The sequence below is a fragment of the Uloborus diversus genome, chromosome 7 (genome assembly GCF_026930045.1).
Source record: "Uloborus diversus isolate 005 chromosome 7, Udiv.v.3.1, whole genome shotgun sequence".
In the NCBI taxonomy this organism is placed as follows: Eukaryota; Metazoa; Arthropoda; class Arachnida; order Araneae; family Uloboridae; genus Uloborus; species Uloborus diversus.
Genome location: NC_072737.1, coordinates 8676154 through 8697558, shown reverse-complemented (window position 1 = coordinate 8697558; position 21405 = coordinate 8676154).

The following is a 21405-nucleotide window of genomic DNA, read 5'->3' as shown; positions in this document are numbered from 1 at the left end:
CGGTAGGCCAGCAGGAACAAAGGTAGCTTCTTGTCCCAATCCTGTTGATTTCTGGATACCATAAGCGAGAGATTATTCAGGATTGTGCGGTTAAATCTCTCCACCATGCCGTCCGATTGTGGGTGTAGTGGTGTTGTCCTAGTTTTCTCAATTTCGAAAATTTGACATAGGCCCTTAAACACAGCAGAGATGAAATTCCTCCCTTGATCGGAATGAATCTGCAAAGGTGTTCCATATCTCGAGATCCAATGTTGGACTAGAGTCTCTGCTACGGTGGTAGCCTCTTGATCTGGAATGGGATATGCTTCGGGCCATTTGGTGAAATAGTCGATGGAAACAAGAATGTATTTGTTCCCATCAGCAGTTTTTGGTAGAGGATCTAGGATGTCGATCCCAATTCGTTCGAAAGGAGCTCCAACGTTGTACACATGTAGCTTCCCTCTGCTTCTTTTCTTTGGTCCTTTACGAGCAGCACAGGCGTCACAAGAATGGCACCACTTCTCCACGTCATCCTTCGCCTTGCTCCAGAAGAAGCGCTCCCGAACTTTATTGAGGGTTTTCAGGACACCAAAATGTCCTCCAGTCGCACTACTATGTATTTCTTTCAGAACATCTTAAATCCTTGATCGGCGAAGTAGTAACTGCCACCTAGATGTTTTGCCGTCATCAGATTCCCATTTTCGGTACAGTACGCCGTTCCGTAAATGGAGTGAGTTCCATAAAGCCCAGTATCTTTTTGTTGCAGGACTGAAGATGGAAACGTCCTGCCAGCTAGGTCGCCGACTGTCACTTTCCATGAACTCCAAAATTGGTTTTATGTCGGGGTCTTCACTATGGCCAGTAACTCCTTTCTGGTGACGCAGTAATTTCGCTCCGACTTTGTTAAGCATTTGCTCCAGTAAGCGATGACATGTTCATTGCCGTCAATTTCTTCGGATAAAATAGCTCCGATGCCCTCGTTGCTCGCATCAGTGTCCAGGATGAAGGATTTTTCAAGCTGAGGATAGGCGAGGATAGGCGTTGATGTTAAAGCCTCCTTCAGTCGTAGAAATGCATCTTCGCATTCTTTGGACCATTCAAACTTTTGCTTGCTCTCCGTCAGCTTATGCAAACGTCGTGCAATGTTGGAAAAACCCTTCACAAACTTCCTGTAGTACGTGCAGAGCCCCAGGAAACTTCGCAGCTGATGGATGTTTTCCGGGCGACTCCAACTCTTGACCGCAGATACCTTTTCTGGATCGGTTTGTACACCTTCAGAAGAGATGATGTGACCAAGGTAGTTCACTTCCCGGCAGAACAAATTACATTTGGACGGGCTTAACTTCAGATTGGCTTCCTTAAGCTTTTGCAACACCTTCCTAAGATTTGCCAGATGTTCTTCGAAACTGCGTCCCACGATGATGATATCGTCTAAGTAGACCAGACAGGATTCGTAGGAAAGTCCTCTTAACACTGTCTCCATAAGACGCTCGAACGTAGCTGGTGCATTGCAGAGGCCGAAGGGCATCACTTTGAACTGCCATAAGCCTTGTCCAGTTGTAAACGCTGTCTTCTCTCGGTCATCAGGGTGTATCTCAACCTGCCAGTAGCCGCTCTTCAAGTCCAGGGTCGAAAACCACTTGTGTCCGGAAAGAGTGTCCAAGGTGTCGTCTATCCGTGGAAGAGGGTAACTGTCTTTCTTGGTGATTTCATTCAGCCGTCGGTAATCGACACAAAATCTGGTGGAGCCATCTTTCTTTCGGACCAAGACGATGGGAGACGCCCAAGGACTGGATGAGGGTTCGATTACATCTTTCTCCTTCATCTCTTTCAGGAGGGTCTCAACCTCTTCCTTCTTGGCGAACGGTAGTCGTTTTGGATGCTGTTTAATAGGGAGGTGTTCTCCAGTGTAGATCCTATGCTGCGTTAAATTCGTCCGGCCCACATCCTCCGATGTAGATGAAAACAGATGCTTGAAGTCGTCCACCAATTATTCCGCAGCAGTTCTTTGATTATTCGATAACGGCGCACTCCCAATTAACTTCGATGTCAAGGACTCAGAAGACACAGTCTCGGGGGAATTGATTCTTCTTAATGATGCAGTTTACTGGAGTACAAGTTGCCAACACTTCACCTTTCCGGATATTCCTTGGCCTTTCACTCACGTTGACGACTCGCACAGGAATTACATATTTAGAAAGGTCCACAAGCGTAGATGCTACCAGCACTCCTTTTGGGCTATTGCTTAAGTTGGGGTATTCAATGAGTCCAAATCGAAAACTATTGCTTTCTTCAATGGAGCCAGGTGTTAATGATTCTGACCTTGAGAGAATCGATAAATCTGTTTGGGCTATTATTTGATGAGCGGATTTTACATCACTTTCTGCGGGGAAAACGGCTATGTCTTCTCTCATCGAGTGCAGCTCCTTAGTCTTGAAGTCGAGGTTGAAGTCATACTTCTTTAAAAAGTCCAATCCGAGAATGAAGGGGTCTGTGATAGCAGCAACGAATGCCGTATGATGGTAAGTGGCATTTCCAAACACAATTTCTAAGTTCACTTTACCTTCAATCTCGATCTTGTCACCCGTCACAATTTGGAGGGTAACGCAGGGCGGCGTCCATAGAATGTTGAGTTCAAATTGACGAGCCACATCTGTTCTAATGGCTGTAACATTGGCTCCAGTGTCAATAATCAGTTCACAGGGAAACCCGTTTACATATGCGTAAACAAACAGTCCATTACTGCCTCCACTAGAAGAGGAAATCTGCAGAGCTCTGGTGGTGGTGATTTCCTTCCCTCGCGTAGCTTGGCGAACCGGACAACTCCTTCGCAGGTGCCCTTCACTACCGCATTTCCAGCACTTCTGCTCTTGTTTCTTTTGGGCTGTTATGCTGTTCAGATGTCTTGCCAAGTCACCGAGTTGTCTCTCAAGTTCAGCGAGATGGGACGACCTGGAATCAGACTTATCAGCTTCCAGAGTTCGGATGGGATGACGATCCACACGGGTTGCTCCTTGGGCGGCCTCGTATCTCATCGCATACACCAAAGCAGATTTCAGGTCGTTTACATCCGCGATCCGGAGGGCTTTCTGGATTTCAGAATTCCGAACTCCGTCGATGAAGTAGTTGAGTGCCAAGTTGTCTCGAACATCCGCAGGACAGTCGCAAAAAGCAAGATGAGACAGTCTCTCGATGTCCGCCGCTAGCTCTTGCAGGGTTTCCCCGGTTTTCTGGAAACGGGACTTCAACTGGAGTCGGCTGAAATCTTTCTGGCACTTCTCACCGAAGCGAAGCTCCAACGCAGATGTGAGGGCGGCGAAATCCAGGCGCTGGCTGTCCGGAAGGGTCTGAAGATTGTCCGCTGCGTCACCTCTCAGGGATGCTGCAAGATGGCAGGCCTTGGTAGCAGAGTCCCATCCGTTCGCTTCCGCCACTATCATGAATTGAGTTTTGTAAACCTGCCACGAAGTTTTCCCATCAAATGTGGCAAGTTTAATGGACGGTCGAGCAACCGATGTGGGAGCGCCAAACTGTACAGAGCTGCTTTCCGCGGTCGCCAATCTCCTTTCCAGGTCTTTAAAGATGTCTTCTTTAAGTTGATGAAATTTTCTATCTTCTTCTTCCAATTTATTTTCTACAGCATTGCATCGGCCTTCAACAGTACTCAATTTTACTTCGGATTTCTCTTCGATTTTGTTTTCCACTCAGATGAATCGGCCTTCAACTGCCTCAAACTTTCCTTCAATCGCATCAACTCGATGCTCTATCTCATTAAATTTATTTTCCATCACAGTCTTTACCGAAGTAAGATCGTTTTTAATTTCCTCTTGGTTAGAAGCTAGGTCATTTTTCAGCACTATTAAATCACTTTTCAATTGTTCTTGATTAGCCGCCAATTCATTTTTCAATTGCTCTTGATTAGCCGCAATAACATTTTTTATTGTTCTTGATTTGCAGTAAAACTTGCAGTCAAATCACTTTTTAATTGGTCGTGATTAGCCGCCATACTTTCAGTCAAGTCACTTTTCACAGCATTGATTGCTTCCAGAAGTTGTTTTAATTGATCATCCATTGCGCGAGTAATCACCATAAAAATAAAGTCAAAGTTCAAACAGTTTTTATGAAAAAAATGTCCAAAGTCACACTTACTCCAAGAAAGTCCAGAAGAAGCCCCACGTTGGGCGCCAATTGTAACGGATCCGGTGCGACTTCCAACTTTCTTGAAAGGACGACACAGTTTTTGATTAAGAATACAGGAAATTTATTTACACTATGTACATTGAAGATCGTCAACAACTGCTAAATTAATCATCAGCAATTAAGCAAATATCACACATCACCGTAAACTCAACGGTTACACACGTATTTACTTCCAAATACGAAAAACAACACAGCGAAATGCCTCGCAATAAACAGAGCTAATACACTCTCAGCACAAATTCTCAATCGAAACTAACTTTTTATAATGCGGGACGCTTTTTATAAACACCGAAAAGAGATCTCTCAATTATTCCAGAAAATGCTACACCGTTCCACACTTTCTTATTTCTTTTCTTTTACAAATCTTATCAATGAGAAAATAGGGGACCATATACTTCAGCCGAATGTATAGGGGCTGTATATTCATTACGGGAAACTATTTACAGGTTACGGTACTACAATAATTACTATTTACAGAATTTGTAACATTGCCCTAAGCAGATCTAAGGCAGAACAAAATGCAATATTGCAGACAGCCCAGTTATCACATCCAGGGAATGCAGTTTGTTTTCGTTAGAACATATCACTCTGGAATAGTGAATAACCGTGCTAGCCTTCATTTACATGCTTTGCCTTCAATTTGCGAGTTGTACCGCATCATGCTGCGTACACTCGCTGTTGAGATAAATTTACTTTATCTTCTACTATTTGTTGGCGCTCTCTGCTTTAATGAAATGACGTCTGCCACCTGCTCGGTTATTCACTATTCCAGACTAAGGAGTTCTGACAAGATCGAAACTGCAGTCTCAGGACGTGATCACCGGGCTGTTTGCTGTACACTGCTGGTAAAAAAAATTGCATCACCCTCGCATTTTCACAGCAACGGGATTATGTGAGAAGTTTTGGTCGACCGATTAACGATGAATGTATGTGAAATTCTGCAAAACTTATGAAATAAATATTTAACAGCAGGAATCCGATCATTGTTTACGTAGATCGGGGCTGTTTCCGGGCCAAGGCAAACTGCTGACCCCATGCCCATTTTTCCATTTCTGGAACCTGCGTGTGAGTTTGGAGAAAAAAAAAATCACTTAACCCCATGTGCCAGTTTAAGTCTTATGGCAGTATAAATGTTTTTAAATTGTTACTTACCAGTTTTGCTGATATTCCTCTCCTTTGCGGCGCAGGTGATGCAATTTTTTTTACCACCACTGTTTTGCATGTAATTATACCAATAGTTTTTAGTGTTTGAATGTAAAAAACGAAAATAAACCACAACTTTTTCCAAAGATTCTGCAGGAATGATATTTAAAGTAAAACAAAGTTGGGAAAAGAAGACATAATGGTGTCATTGAAAAGTACCACATCAGTCCAAAACGTTAAAAGATTATTTTAATGAATCTCAAACGCTTTATTTTCAAACAAGTACAAACATTAGGCTGGAAATTGAAAAGTTCACTATAGAAAACCCGAAGAACTATTTAACGTTACCAAAGATCGCTTCAAAACTGCATTGGAGCGTCCCCAACGCTCTCGCCAGCATCATTAAAGGTCGTCTTAAATTTTGTTTTATGGGCTTCAATTTCGAAAAAATTTCGGAGGAGATCTCCCCAAAACTTCTCCCCTTCATGTCATTGAAAGTCGACTAAAATAAAGTTTTTTAAGCTTCAGTTTCGAAAAATTGTCGATCTTCTTGACGTTATCAAAGAAGACCTACAATCCTATTTCTAGATTTCAATTTCGAAAATTTCCTGGGGAGCACCCCTGAACCTCTTCACTCCCTAACATTACCGAAGGTCATCTAGAATGCATTTTTAAGACAACAAATTAAAAAACTTCCCGAGGGGAAGGGCATCGGGTTTTGCTCTCATTAACATTGTCAAAAATAGACTAAAACTGCGTTTTTAGAGTTATTATCAAGAATTTCCAAAGACAGCCATCCTATCCTTAACATAATTAGTGATCAACAATAGCACTTCCAAAGTTTCAATTTCGAAAGCTGTCGCCACAGTATTTTGTGGTTTTTTTAAATTGTGGGCCTGCAATATTAGTCATTCATATTTGAAGCTCAATCAGCATATTATAGCCCAACAATTCCTTAATCGTCCCCTTTTTTAGAAATGCCAGCATGGCAATTTGTTCAGTTTTTTTTCCCAAACCTCAAATTTGACCCAACAGTGGCTATTGTACATGAGTTAGTAGTGGTCGTATTGTTGTTTAGAAGTGGCCCCCGGATGGCCACTACTAGATCACGCAATAATATTCTATCAGAAATGAGGCAGAAAAAGAAAGAAATGATGAGACTTATGAAAAGAGATCACAACCTATTAAAAGGAAAATCGAGTTGATTTATGGAAAACCTTCTTCATTCAGTAGTGGCCTCTCGGTGACCACTTTTGAATTTCCCTACTATTTTGGTACCAGTAGTGGTCAGATCAACTGTCAGCCAAGAAAGCAACTATTTCGAGTTGAAAATGTTCCGAACATGATCTTTCACATTTCATAACATGGTTACAGCTCCAAAAATATTATTTTTGAACATTGTTCTATTCATGATACATCACAATGTTTATATACCTCGCTATGGAGAAGCGTTAGAAGACAGCTGAAAAAACATGGACAATCCAGGCGACCATACTGAATAGATGATAACAATTTTTCATGATGCTCTACCTACCCCCCCCCCCCCTCCTGCTTGAATTGCCCACTACAATATATCCTAAGCTCTACCTCCTTCATTTTTGAATCCATTGGAAGTCCTGGAAGCAAAGGCGCCCATATAGGGGGGGGGGTAAGGGGGGCTCTAGCCCCCCCCCCTCTTAGAAATTAGAACTTCCTTGCTTTTAGTGCTTTTTTTCTTTGTAAAAATGTAAAAACATTTCTTCTCCAGCCATTAATGAATAATTTATTAAAAATGTCAAATGTTGATGATTCTAATCTGTCCTGAATTCGGTTTCCATGGGGAAAATATTCTGCTAAACCATGATTAAAATATTTGAACCTCCCCTTACAATTTTGCATATGGACGCTCATGCCTGGAATCCTTTTTTTTTCAAACATAAACCTTAAAGTTACTACTACTGAAGCTGTGGCCACCACTGGTGCGTTTACCTTACTGCTTTAAAGTTTCTAACATTTCATTGTTGGACGCGATGTTCCAGCAGTACGTGTTATGAAAGGCAAGTTGGCTAAAAACAAATTCATATTAAGTTAATGTTATTCTGAAAAATATCTACGTTGCACTCTTGTAAAGCATCTAAACCAACTAATCCAATCTGTTGTTAAAGAAATTTCGTCTCGCGTTGCTAATATTCCACAATCAAAACATACAATCAGATAATACAATCTGACAAATCTTGAAAATAAATTTCTTTCAATACTTCTGATTTATTTTTTAGTTATTTGGTAGGTGAGACTGGGGGTACTTCATCCCCACTTTAATTTTCAACTTTTTTCTCTACTGCAAATTATCAGTTTTTTAAAAAATAAGTACGTGAACAAAGGTAATTTTTTCCTCTATCTGATAGTATTTTTTAGTTGAAATTAAACCGATAGTTTTTGCAAAATAATTTTTTTCAATAATTTCATAAAAGGATCATGTATCCCCACATCAAGGGATACATGATCCCTTCATGGGGAATACTTGATCCCACTGAGAAAATACATAGACTTTTCATTAGATCAGCAAGTTACTTATGGATTTTTGTTTTCTACATAATGTTTCTAAAAAACAACACTATTTCTAATTTCCTTTATTAGATTATAATATTGTGAACACAAAATAACATTGCTTTAAATTCCACTAGGGCATTTGTAAAAAAAAATGTACATAACTTTAATGAGCTTGTGATGCTTTTGATCCGTTTCTTATTCTCCAATACAGTTGTGAACAATTATTTCATAAATAAAATTAACAACTTTTTATTTCCTTTTACAAAAAAGGAAGTATTGTATTCGCGAAAATAATTTCACTCAAAAATCGAACTTAATTTCCATTTTGTTCACCCCCGAATGAATATTGAGTTTTTTTTTTTTTTTTCGACTCGACCACACGTGGATAAGTGCCTAAGAATATATAGACACGCGAAATATCCATAATGATGATTCCCGAGTTAATTACAACGAATTTTCTCGTGACGTCTGTATGTGCGTATGTAGGTCGCATAACTCAAGAACGGTAAATCCTAGAAAGTTGAAATTTGGTACGTAGACTCCTAGTGGGGTCTAGTTGTGCACCTCATCTTTTGGTTGCATTCGGGTGTTTTTAAAGGGGTCTTTTGCTCCTTTTTGGGGCGAGATCATTGTTAATTCCGATGTAAACTCAAGTGGTGTTATAATTTAGCGGACACTTGGAGATATATCGCCAGTCTTTTGGTCGCCAAGTTTTGTCGCCAACTTCGTGACAAATTTAGCGATTTTTTTTTTTTTAAATTTTTAATCTGTTTCAATTTGACCACTGTTGGTGATATTTAGAGAGTAAACTATTGAATTACATTAAAATTGCCAGTAATGGGGAAATGACATTAAAGTCGATTAAAAGGAAGTCATGTGATGCACACATCAGCTCGTTTAAAGTAACGTAATGAAGCTAAAATTACAACAAATAAAAAAAAATAGGATAAAAAGCACAAAAAATCAACTTTTTTTTTTTGTGCTTCTTGCAATAATAAAATTAAGAGTTTTATCAATTGAATTAATTTTAAGAAAGAGGGAAGAAAAATGTAAGTATCAGTGTAGTTATGAAAAAGAAAAGAAAGCCTAGCATATGCTTTTAAAACCTGAAAAGTCAAATGCAAACAATTCGTTTGTGGAAGTTCTTAAAGTATCGTTCAACCCAACTGGATGTGGGCAGCTTAACATATTTTGTCGATCTTTCAGGAAAAATAGATTGATTAAGCACATTACCTTTTCGCTTTAGAAAACTTATTTCAAACTCTAGAAATCCAACATTGCATTCTATCCGCTAATGGGTCTACATAATGGGCAACTCGTTTTTTTTCTTTTTTTTTTTTTGTAAATCTAACTATAGCAAAATCATTTTTTTTTAAATTTAAACATGTATGTGACACCTATTTCAACTTGTTCAAGCTCATTTGGCTTATCAGAACATATTCATCAGTAGAAAAGTTTATATTTAGATGTTTGAGATGTTTGTTTATATGTTACTAGCTGCGTTGTCCGGCTTTGCCCGGTCTACTTTGAAAATAAAAATTGTGTCAAGTAAAGTATATTCAGCAATCAGGCGTAAAAAAATTAATTAAAAAAACATCATGATTTCCCTTCCAAACAATGACGACAGATATTAAAATACTTTTAAGAAATTAAATCCGGAAAGATGGATTTAAAATGCGTAACCATGGAAACACAAAATAAAATAAATTTAAGGAAATAAAATGCGAAAGAAAATGGTTCATAATTTGAATGGAATCGAGATTTCTTAAACTTGATTTAAAAAAGGCTTGTAACTTTTTTTCCTTTCGAGATAAAAGCTTATTTTTTCGACCATAGGTCGAGTTAGATCTGGAGTAAAAAAGGTCGCTTTTTCCAATGGCGTCAAAAAGAAAGCTGTGGGACATTTCCTTCACTTTTTATGGATTTATTTGATGAAGAAAGTAGAGCCTAAATTTCAGCTAAGCCTAAAAAAATTCGAGCTAAAATCGCAAATAACTCCCGCCGTAATCAAGTTAGAGCATTGAAACAAATTGCGTAGAACGCGGAAAATTCTACCCTTTCTAACGATATGTAATATTAATATGTGCAAGTAATTTTTCACTCCCATGTTTGAGAATTTATGTGAAAATTGGACGTAAATTGGAATAAAAAAAAGAACTATTCATCGAATTTTATTCGAACTAGTCTGCAAACTTTTTCAGGACTTAAAGGAACAAACTGAAAATTTCACCGCAATCGACCGGGTAGTTCTCGAGTTTTGCGAGTTCAAACACACAGACGCTTTTTGGGGACTTCATTTTATACTATGTAGATGTGAGTTACAAGCAATGGTTTCAAGTGCGAACTGATATTTTAATTACTTAGCATATTTTCTGCAGTGATTGTTTAAACCTGTCACTTTTATTACGTTAACATGGTTTTGAATGTTTAAAGTTAATGTCAACTAAGTAAACAACAGTTATATTGTTTTCATTATATTTATATTGTCATATGGATACTTGATCCCTGGGATCACGTATCCCTCTAAACGAAGGGATCAAGTACCCCTAATATGCGATTTTTACTAACATACTTGTTTCATTATTGACATTTGTCGGAAATTTGCTAAAAATATGTCTCAATTATTAAAGACTGCCCATTCTTTAACATTACACTTCAGTATTTTTTTTTAAGTTGTATGTAACGGATAATGTAAAATTCAGAATGTTTTCCTGAAAAAAGCTTCCCTTGACACATTCAGGCAATCATTTCTTAAGCTAAAACAAAATGACTGAAAAAATTAAAATGTAGCTAGTTTTTATGTGCAAATATAACTTTAATGTAATTGTCAGGTTTCAAATCTCTATTCAATGATTTTGGTACGTTTTCGGCTGTGTATGGATCATGTATCCCCAGGGATCAAGTATCCCCAATCTCCCTTACAGATATGAAGTTCTTCTCCAATCTCCATTCTGTATCGTCAATTTTTACTTCCTTTTGCAAAAAAAAAGGGGAGTATTGTATTCACGAAAAAATTTTCACTCAAAAATCGACCTTAATTTCCATCTTACTCACCCCGGAATGAATACTGAGTTTTTTTTTTTTTTTCGACTCGACAACACGTGAATAAGTGCCTAAGAACGTATAGACACGCGAAATATCCATAATGATGATTCCCGAGTTATGCGCGGATCTCCGTATGTATGTCGAATAACTCAAGAACGGTAAGTCCGAGAAAGTTGAAATTTGGTATGTAGACTCCTAGTGAGGTCTAGTTGTGCACCTCCCTTTTGGTTGCATTCGGGTGTTTCTAAAGGGGTCTTTTGCTCCTTTTTGGGGGGAAATCATTGTTAATTTCGATGTAAACTCAAGTGGTGTTATAATTTGGCTATATATCACCAGTTATGAGGAAATGACATTGAATTGGAGTAAAAGGAAGTCATGTGATGCACACATCAGCTCTTTCTTTACAATCCACTGCAACAGCATCCAAAAATTTACTTAAAAACATTATACCGTCTAAGCGGGTGAGAGTGGTTTAGAGGGTGAGAATGAGATACAAACCCCAGTTTTGACGTAATAAGCGTCCGTAATGCATTCTGGGCTAGCTCAGTTTCAATAGGAACTATTGTGCAACCTTCTCTGGTGATGAGAGAGTTGCTATCACTGTCAAAACGGCCCGCCAGACGAATAACCTGGTGATTGTGAATTTATTTGTGGTGAGCAACTGGTCCTACGTGTTTGTAAAGGGTGTCCCAAAATTAACGCAAGATTTGGATTTGCCGCCATTTTTGCAATAAATTGTGGGCAATCTTGAAAAAAGGACAATTTGGCAGCTGAGGGTCTAGGGTTATTACAAATGGAGCGTTTTCGATTCTGTAATGCGCTTTCATTATCGAACAATTATTTGAAAAATAATGAAAGTTTGGGCGGGTCAAGCAGTTTACTGTTATTGGCGCTCGATATCGCAATTAGGTAATGCGCAGGTGGTTGTGGGATTGCTGACATAGACGTTTGACTTCAAATAACCCCGTAGGGAGAAGTCTTAATGATGTAAACACGATCTAGGGTACAATTCATATCACCGAAACGAGAGAGTACACGAACAGGAAATTCCTTATGCAGTGATTGAATTGTTTCGCTGGCTGTATAATAGCATAACACTCCATTTTTACTAACCCTAAACTCCCAGCTGTCAAATTGTTCTTTTTCCGTGGCTGCCAACAATTCACAGCAAAAATTGTGGCAAATTCAAATCTTGCGTTAATTTTGGGACACCCTTTAGGTAGCTCGGAAATTTATGTTGGTGGACTTTCAGTGTAGAAGGAATCACAATTTCGTAAGTATCTTTCGCTTTCATCTCTACATAGTATAAAATGAATTCCCCAAAAAGCGTCTGTGTGTTTGAACCTGCAAAACTCGAGAACTACCCGGCCGATTTCGGTGAAATTTTCACAATTTGTTCCTTTAAGTCCTGAAAAGGTTTGCAGACCAGTTCGAAAAAAATTCGATAAATAGTTCTTTTTTTTATTCCAATTTAGGTCCAATTTTCTCATAAATTCTCGATGATGGGAGTGAAAAATTACTTGCATATATTAATGTTATATGTCGTTGAAAAGAGTAGAATTTTCCGCGTTCTACGCAATTAGTTTCAATGATTTAACTTAGATACGACGGGAGTTATTTGCGTTTTTAGCTCGAATTTGTTTAAGCTTAGATGAAATTTAGGCACTACTTTCTTCATTAAATCTATCAATAAGAAGTGAAAGGATTGTCCCACAGATTTCTTTTTAACACCACCGGAAAGATCTGCTTTTTTTACTCCAGATCTAACTCGACCTTTGGTCGACCCTCTATCTCCATTAGAAAAATAGTTACAAGCAAATTAAATGAAGTTCGAAAATCTGTTCTCTATACAAGTTTTTAACCATTTTATTTTCCGTTTCCACGGTAACGCTTTTTGAATTGTTTATGTCCATCTTTCTCATTTTCAATTCTTAAACTTATTTTATTTTGTGTTTCCATGGTTATACGCTTTTTAAATTTATCTTTCTCATTTGAATTTCCTAAAAGTATTCTAATATCTGTCATCATTGTTTGAAGGGGAAATTTTGCATGATGGTTTTATTTTTTCTTTTATTTAAGCTTGATTGTGGAATATACTTCACTTGACACAATTTTTATTTTCAAAGTAGACCGGGAAAAGCCGGGCAACGCAGCTAGTCTTACTAATATTATATATGCGAAAATTTGTCTGTATATATGTATGGATGTTTGTTACTCTTTCACGCAAAAACTACTGAACGGATTTTGATGAAACTTTACAATAATATAGTTTATGCATCAGAATAACACATAGGGTAGTTTTCGTCCCGTTATGGGGGGCAAAACCCCCCTTAGGGGAGCAATAAAATACAATTTTCGTATAAATTCTCTAATATAGGGATGAAAAAATACTTGCACATATTTACATTATATGTCCATCCAAAGCTCTGATTTTTCTGCTGAAGATGGCACTTATTCGAAATTTCTAAGTAGAATAAAAAACGAGTAATGAGCTTTTTAGTTCCATGTTCGAAGGCTTTCCTAAACTCAATACAGTATTTAGTGCATCATCTCAACTCCCTGTCGATAGCGACTATTGTTGTATTGTTGACTATCTTTGCGTTTCGTGATTGTTCAAGGCTTTTCTCAAGTCAAATCTTGAAGTAAGATTTTTGCACAAGATTGGCAAATAATATATGATTTGGCTGATCATTTTCCATTTAAACGGAACTTTAATGTAATTAATGGTTTTTATTATTATTTATGCTGATTGAACACTTACTCATTATCCAATCAACCAGCAGATCGCCAAAATTTTTGCAGAAAGATTTCTGTAGCTGATGCATTTGGCAGTTTTTTTCAACGTCGCTGTTTTTGAAGTCGAAGACTACTATGTTTTTTAGTTTTCACCATGTAAACAAAATATCGCCAATCAAAGAATCTTTAAAAAACTTTTTTTTACTGTGTTAAATAATCCAGCAACTAAATTAGGCAAATCCATAAACAGCACAAAAACTTCCTTTAATTTTTCCTTTTTGCACAATTTCAAACAATCGCCAAATTTTACTACTTATTTTGGAAACATTTCGGATGAAACTCTTTAGCGCCATTTTATGGTGACCAAAAGTATCTCAGCACCTGGCGATAATATCTTTGTAACGAAAATTAATATATCGTTTTACAAAGTAAGGAAAGAAGGAGGGATCACCATCGAAGGTATCCCAAAACTATTCCCGCAAATTCGGTAAAATCGCACCAAGAGCCAACAATGATTGAAATTTCCCAAAATAACTAAAGCAAGTATAAAGGGATTACGAGCAACGTCAATAGCAATACAGAGAAGGTTTTAGACTCCATGTTAAAAAAAAAGTATCAACAGATTAATCTTTTTAAACATGGGAAGAATAATTTCATGTTTTGGAAATTTGTATATGCTTGAATATAGTGCTTTCGTTTCTAAATCAATACTATTTTGTTCTTTATACTTATTTCTATTTTATACTTTTATGGGTAAGGAAGAAACTCGACTTTAAATCATGTCAAAAAGATGTGTTTTAAATTCTTTCACTTAAACCAGAAAACAAAAGCAAGTAACGATTTTTTCTCATAATTATTACTGACCCAGGCAACGCCGGGTATTTTTGCTAGAATTACATAAAGAAAGTTACCTCCAACTTTCATTGAGGAGTAAAATATTTTGATGTTGCTACAGTTACAAATGTGTAAAGTTTACAATTTGGAGGGTGAGTTTGGTTGTCAGGGGAAAAAGTACATAGGAAAAATCACGGGTGTAGATGCAAATGAGTTTGAAGTTTCAACTATATTGAAGGGAGATAAGTTTTGGCAGTGGCATGAAAAAGATGATAAGATTTGGTATCCGTCGTCAAAAATTGTGAAGAAAATAAAGCCTTTGTTTTATCTCGATTTTATGATGTACTTGATTCTCCAAAGTTCAACTTTCAGTATAACTTACATCTACAACTCTCCCGTTAAAATATAAGAGAGACAGAGTATGGTACAAACCATCAAAACCTACAGGAAAACGTTGAAACATGTGATGTAACATTCTCACTCGCAATGAGAGGGTGAGAATAGTACAAAGAAAATCTGCTCTGGAGGGATTGTGGGTAAAGTTCCTCTCTCAAATTATTTCAGGGTCGGAATGGAAAGCCAAGGTCTTAAACTATAATAATAACGAAACTTCATTTCTTTTCGACTGAATGTTGAGTAATTACAGTCAGATATGTACTAAAACTACCATCATAATCGCCCGCTTCTACGATATTAAAATAAGACTGGGGGAAAAAAAGGTTAAACCACATTTTTTTTCTTTTTTTTTAAAAGTTTTTAAACATCTACAATTGGTAGTGTCGTTGCCAAAAATTGCTGCGATGATTGAACAGACAGACTTTACCTCAATAGAAAAAACACTATTTCTTATTTGAATCTTCAATGCAACAAGTGTTTTATTTTTTCCGGAATGTGGTTTTTATTTTTGACTACAAATCTCTTTTCTACGTTCGACAAGAAGTTCTGTCCATAACTAAGCGAGCCTAATTTCCCACATACCAACATTAACTTTCTAGTATCTACTCAATGTCCTCGTAATTGATTAAGACTACAAAGTCTGTCCAACATACCTTTAAAACATTTTTCGCTGATTTCTGGGAACAAAATATGCGTCGCTCACCTGATGAAATATGTTCATAAGAAGAAATAAACAAACCTATGAGGGAAATGAGTGTGCAGATGCCCTAGCAAAGGAAGCACGTTCTAACAGTCACCTTCACAGACGTGAATGCTGTTGCCAGACGAAGGATCTACAATCAACTTTTCAGCAAGGCAACAATCCCCGACCTTCACTGCCCAAGAAACCTCTCTTCTACAATAGCTGGGCTACGCACTGGACATTTCAAGAACATGAAGATATTACCAACTAATAATAAATCCTATCCCATCTGCAAGCACTGTCCCCATTTACAACTCACTCCGGATCATGTTTTCAATAGGGAAGTTGCAACCTATTAAATGTTCATATTTTGGCTATTGGATATTGTTAATTGACCCTCAAAACTAAAAAATTCACCATCGCCGAATTTTAAAACACCGTGGTTGATTTTTAATGAATTTTTAAAAATCCACGCGCAAAAGTGCGCGCTTCTGAAACGTCACTAGCCTAGGTCGCAGGGCGCGAATGGGCAGCCTTCCGCCGTCCTCCCTTGTTTTCGCTAGGAACATTTTGAGCGCGCTGATATTTTTATTTTTTAGAAATTCAATAATCCTTTTGAACACACCATGGAGACCGGATTCATTAAAGCACAATCTAAATAATCTTCCTCATGTAACATCAATGAGGATATTCGAATATTTCCGAGAGGATGAGAGGTTTAATGCTCCAGAAACGCGAGGAGTTAAATGCGAGGAGATAAGCCTTTTACGTTTGTCTTCGAAGTCGAATGCGATGCGTGACCATCGGCTTCTCCCCTACCGGAAGACGCATGACGTCACTTCCTATGCCATCTGACATCACAGGCGCTTGAACTTTAAAAATTAATTTAAAAAAAACTACTTATCGTATCGCAAAATTTTTTTCACCTATGATGTTCATACATGTTACTCTATCATATAAAAATAAAATTGAAAAATCGAAAACGTCCCTATTGTCAGGCCATTATTCGCTCCCTCCTCCAACTTGGAGCACCACCAATTGAAATCCTTGTACAGCCATCGGGCTTCAGAACTAGCAGATCTTGTTATCAAGACTTTTGGAGACATCTAGACCTTTTGCACTCTGCACGTCATCAGACACGACAACAACAACGACAAACCTATCCCCTTAACACTTATAATAAACCCCACACACATGCACCTTAATATTTTTTTTCACACACACTTTTTAAAAAATATAACACTTTTTAAACAATGCAACTAATGGCGTTTTTTCCGTAAGAAAATTTTTTTTAATCGCTTTCAAACAGAAAAAAAATAAATAAAAACAAAAAGATCATCAAAATAAATACATTTTATCAAAAACAAGAAAGGAAAAAAAATCATTTGTTAGCTCTTTCTTTCGGGTAAAAATAAATGCACCTCGTATTTTATTTTTCGCTCGCTGCCAAAAAATAAAAAAATATATACTTTAGAAGATAAATAAAAAAATTATGAAATTTCTACTCAAATAATTATCATAATAATATATATATATATATATATATCCGCGCAGCTCTTTCTGTTAAAACATAAATCCTTAATTTTCTTTTATTTACCGTTGCCAAAAATAGAATTCATGGGATCTGTTTTCCATTTTTTAAGTTTTAATTTATTCATTAAAACTTTAAACGAAAAAAAAATTTGTATCAACAATTATTATTTCACAGTAAAAGCCATTACTGCGGAGTCGGAGTGGGACTGATTTTGGGGTAAAGGAGTCTGAGTCGAAAGCTCTAAAATTGTCGGAGTCGGGAGTAGAAGACTTAAAAAGTCCGAAAGTCGGAGTAGATTATTTTCCCTCCTAGTCTGCAAGGTATTTCGATTTTTATTAATAACTTTTTTTTTCTCTTTCTTGAAACCAAACATTCAGAATGTATTCAGAACCTGCACATTTTTTTGGTGCCAAAAAATAATTTTTCGTATTGTCCTTAAAGTTAAAAAAATTGAACTGTTAAAAAATATTCTTAAAATATCTAGTTCAAAAAAAAGATGAAAAGAAAGAAATAAATAGTTCGATACGTGTTTTTCATCAAGAGCATTTTTCAACGAAGTTTGCTTGAAGCAAATCCGCTTTTGAGTTGGTTATCTATAATTGCCATAAGTTTTCACGTTCACGCTAATGTTAACATTTTTTAAATTGCTCAAAACTGAGTAAAAAAATTGTTCAGATCAAAAAGATCCCTTTCATACAAATATTTCATCAAGAGCTTTGTCCAACAAAGTTTGTTTGGAGCAAATCTGCTTTTAAGTTCGGGATGTATCTTTTAATTGAATTTCGCTGTATACTTGAGGTCAGCTTTTTTGGAGTGTTCCAAATAGAACTAAAATTTGTTCAAATCAACAGATCTTCTCTATACATGCTCTTCATCAAGAGGTTTTTCCCCAGCAAAGTTTTTTTTTTTTTTGGAAGTAAATTTGCCTTTAAGTTCGGGATTTATATTTATCTTATATCTCCTCGTAATCGCTTATGTTACGCTTTTTTTTTAACTGAACAAAATTTCTCGAAGATTAGTAATCAAAAAGTGAAACACAGGTATGAGGTTTTTCGCCAAGATCATTCGAACAAGAAAAATTCATTCGAATCGGTCAATTCACTCAAAAGTTATTAGGGGGAAGAGGAGACTCAAAGACCGACAGACAGAGAGTCCCACCCGCATTTTCCCCATCTCAAAATCCTACTTTCCATTTTTTAATATTTCAACACTTTTTAAATTTTTTTATTCATTTTTTACTTTTTTTTTGCTTTTAGCGATATTTTAAAGATGCATTATGCTTTCTTCCGTGCTTTTTTCTCCTCTCCTCAACTTTTAAGGTCAAGTAGACTAAAACGGAATCATAAGTCTTTTTTAAAATAGAAGGAAGAGGGGACTCAAGGACCGACAGACAGAGAGTCCCACCCGCATTTTCCCCATCTCAAAATCCTACTTTCCATTTTTTAATTTTTCAACATTTTTAAAATTATTTTATTCACTTTTTACTTTATTTTTTATTTATTTATTTTTTTGCTTTTAGCGATATTTTTAAGATGCATTATGCTTTCTTTCGTGCTTTTTTCTCCTTTCCTCAACTTTTAAGGTAAAGTAGGCTAAAACGGAATCTTAATTCTTTTTTAAAATAGAAGGAAGAGGGGACTCAAAGACCGACAGACAGAGAGTCCCGCCCGCATTTTCCCCATCTCAAAATCCTACTTTCCATTTTTTAATTTTTCAACATTTTTAAAATTATTTTATTCTTTTTTTGCTTTTAGCGATAATTTAAAGATGCATTATGCTTTCTTTCGTGCTTTTTTCTCCTTTCCTCAACTTTTAAGGTAAAGTAGGCTAAAACGGAATCTTAATTCTTTTTTAAAATAGAAGGAAGAGGGGACTCAAAGACCGACAGACAGAGAGTCCCGCCCGCATTTTCCCCATCTCAAAATCCTACTTTCCATTTTTTAATTTTTCAACATTTTTAAAATTATTTTATTCTTTTTTTGCTTTTAGCGATAATTTAAAGATGCATTATGCTTTCTTTCGTGATTTTTTCTCCTCTCCTCAACTTTTAAGGTCAAGTAGGCTAAAACGGAATCATAATTCTTTTTTAAAATAGAAGGAAGAGGGGACTCACAGACCGACAGATAGAGAGTTCCACCCGCATTTTCCCCATCTCAAAATCCTACTTTTCATTTTTTAATTTTTCAACATTTTTTAAATTATTTTATTCATTTTTTACTTTTAGCGATATTTTAAAGATGCATTATGCTTTCTTTCGTGCTTTTTTCTCCTCTCCTCAACTTTTAAGGTCAGGTAGGCTAAAACGGAATCATAATTCTTTTTTAAAATAGAAGGAAGAGGGGACTCACAGACCGACAGATAGAGAGTTCCACCCGCATTTTCCCCATCTCAAAATCCTACTTTCCATTTTTTAATTTTTCAATATTTTAAAAATTATTTTATACACTTTTCACTCTTTTTTTGCTTTTAGCGATATTTTTAAGATGCATTATGTTTTTTTTCAACTTTCCAAAACTTTTACGGCAAAGTAGGCTAAAACGGAATCATAATTCTTTTTAATGAACGCATTATGTTATTTCAGAAGATTCTAAAATTTTTTAAAGTGGAAGTGACTCCTGACAAGCGTACATCATTATTAAGCGTAAACCAATAAGAGTTACGCAATTTATATTCATCACCAAATGTGTAACTAATCTTTCTAAAACCGGTTATACTCACCCTTATTTCAGCAAATGGGGAACCGTTTTATCCGTCGTCCAATGGAAGTCATCTTATCAGAATTTAAACTATGCTGCAATTCACAATCCATACGCGTTGTGTGCATTACAGTTGTACCACGGAGAGATTGCGTATGAACTGGAGGCCTAAGCAGACCACTTGCTTTTGTAGTAGGTAGAATCAACGAGAACGAGCAGGCAGTAAAATTTTTACTACTCGCACGTTTTGGTTTGGTTCCGCTCCCAAATCGTCCGCCATGTCTCCGTGGATGAGTATCATGCCCAGGTTTCCCACGTTTTTTACGCTTTACAACTCAATGTGATAAAAAATAAAAATGGACAAATTTATCAGAAGAATGTTAAATGGAAGTGTTTTTCTTTTCTTCGGGTGATCTAGTGTAACGAGCACGTTCAATATTTCCCGCCATTCACGTGCTGTTGCCCAACTCCAAGGTACTGTTTCCGGTTTCGATGACATTTACTTTCAGTTTAATGAGCGTTTGAAAGCCGATACTCACCGTAGAGCGAGAGCGCTCTCTGATTGGTTGGAAATTTGCCAATCCCTGCGCAGTGTGCTCTTGCGCTTCTGCCATCCCCCAAGCCTCCTCTAGATTTTCTTTCATTTAACGTGAAAAACAAAACCTTACTACTTTATTCGAAGTGTAGTGCTCTGACGCATGTGTAGTTCCTCTACTCAGCTGAAGTCTGCCACCAGCTGGAGAATTGCGAATCATCGACTTAAAAGTAAGAAAATATTTTTTTTTTCTGTTGTTATAATTGACGATGCATCTGTTGATGTCTATATTAATTTATAATTCTTTAACGCAATCTAAGGAAATTATTCAAACATAAATCTGTATGCTCCTGTTGAGATGATAGACTCCTGAAAACTCAAGAGATAAGAGAACAAAGTGCTGGTGGGACAGTATTAATGGCTTGGGGCTTTTGGACCCTGGTCACTAAATCTGAAATGGCCACAACGCGTTACCAATAAAGTTGCCTATATATTTTCATTTTTAACAAGAGATCAAAAGCTTTTTTATCCGTAAATCCAACAAAATGTATTCAATGTCTGCAAAAGAAAAACCAAATGAACCGTCGATTGACCAGGGGCCGTTAACCAGTGATGTCGGTTTACAGCCGTTTTCGCAAGTTGACTTGATTTACAGTCAAACACCCGATCTACCGACTAAATCCTTCTGAGTGGTTGAAGAAGGTTTCAGGTGTCAGATTGCGGTTCGGCTCATACGACGCCTTCTGATTGGTTGAAGAAGGTTTCAATCGACGACGGTTCATGTGTCAGATTGAGTTTCGGCTCAGATGACGCCGTCTGATTGGTTGAAGGCTTCAATCGACGGCTCATGTGTCAGATTGAGGCTCAGCTGCGAAGCCAAAAAGGGTGGGTGGGGGGAATTTGGGGATATATCCCACCCGCCACCCCTAAATTCAGATCGTTTCCATTTTTGACCATGGAAATGGACTAAACTTTCTCACCCTCCAAAATCAAACCATATCAACCCCCCCTCCCCCAATCGTAGCCGTTGGGGCAGGGGGAGGGACAGAGGTTTAGTTCCTGAGTAGAAGATTTTCATGGCGTTGGGTGTTGAAGG